The following is a 1224-nucleotide window of genomic DNA, read 5'->3' as shown; positions in this document are numbered from 1 at the left end:
TTTTTGGCCATCTCCAACTTTAATTTTGTCCTTTCTTTTTCTTACCTTTTGTTTTCTTTATTCTGCTTTGATTTTGAACCTTATCCTAGTGTCTTCTTTTCCTGTGGGACTGTCCTGGGAGTGAGCCTTGAGAACAAGTACTCAAGAAACTACAGGGTCTGAATTGTCTCATTCATTCACCTCCTTTTGGAAAGGGAAGTCATTTTGCATCTTTTCCTGGCTGTTTTCAGATTGGCCTGCCTTCTTCTTTCTAGTAATATTCACTGACAGTTCAGGAATTCTTCTTTCTGTGGTCCACGTGCTGCCTTGCTGCTTCTTTGTTTACCTTCGTTGAGATCCTGCTAACATGCACACTGTTGAAAGATTGTCCAAACCACTCATATTTTGAGTTTCTATGGAATATTTTGCACCACTTTTAATGCTTAATGTAAATGCTAGCTCTGGGTGGGTGACTTTGCTACATAGTACTATGCCTTTCTTTTTGTTTGTGGGGATTTAGGAAGAGCTAAATCTATACTTTCATTTGAGGCTCTTATATTTGTAAAATTCACTTTTCTAAATTTGTACATTTACAATCACCATGCTACCTTTTTTTATATGATAGAAATAAAGATCCCAGGTCAAATATTTATTGCATATGTAACTGAATTGGATTGTGGGAAGTCAAAATAGGAAGAGATCTGAATATATTCTAATCACATTATACATCTTTATCTTTTTCTGCTACAAACAATGCTTCAGATAACTCACAAGTTTTTACTAGCTGAGGCAAAATTTTTCCACTGGGCGGTATAGTATAATGGAAAGTGTATGGATTTTGTAAACTAGACACTGAAATTCAAATTCTTAATAACCCTTTATTATCTGTGATAATTCAAGCAAGATATTTGTTTTAAAAGTATTGATTATCTTATTTGTGAAATGTACATCACAATACCCATGTTTCTCAGTACTGACACATTCTGAATAAATTTTGGTTCCTTTCCACAAGCCTACTATCACCAATGCTACACGAAGATAAGAACTCTTTAATAAATTGTTAACTTTCCCTGTAAAAACTTGTTTGGGTAGGTCCCAGGATGTAGCTCAGTGGCGATGATTCTGATTGGCAAGAGCAAGGTCCTGAGTTTGATCCTCGCTACCAAAAAGACAAAACAAAACAAAACAACAAACAAAAAAATAATTATTTGGGTTACTGTTTTTTTTAACTGGAATTTTTTTCTG

Source organism: Heterocephalus glaber, unplaced genomic scaffold (assembly GCF_053883595.1).
Source record: "Heterocephalus glaber isolate CG9 unplaced genomic scaffold, H.glaber_assembly_v1.0 deba00000331, whole genome shotgun sequence".
Taxonomy (NCBI): Eukaryota; Metazoa; Chordata; class Mammalia; order Rodentia; family Bathyergidae; genus Heterocephalus; species Heterocephalus glaber.
This window is presented reverse-complemented; position numbering follows the sequence as displayed.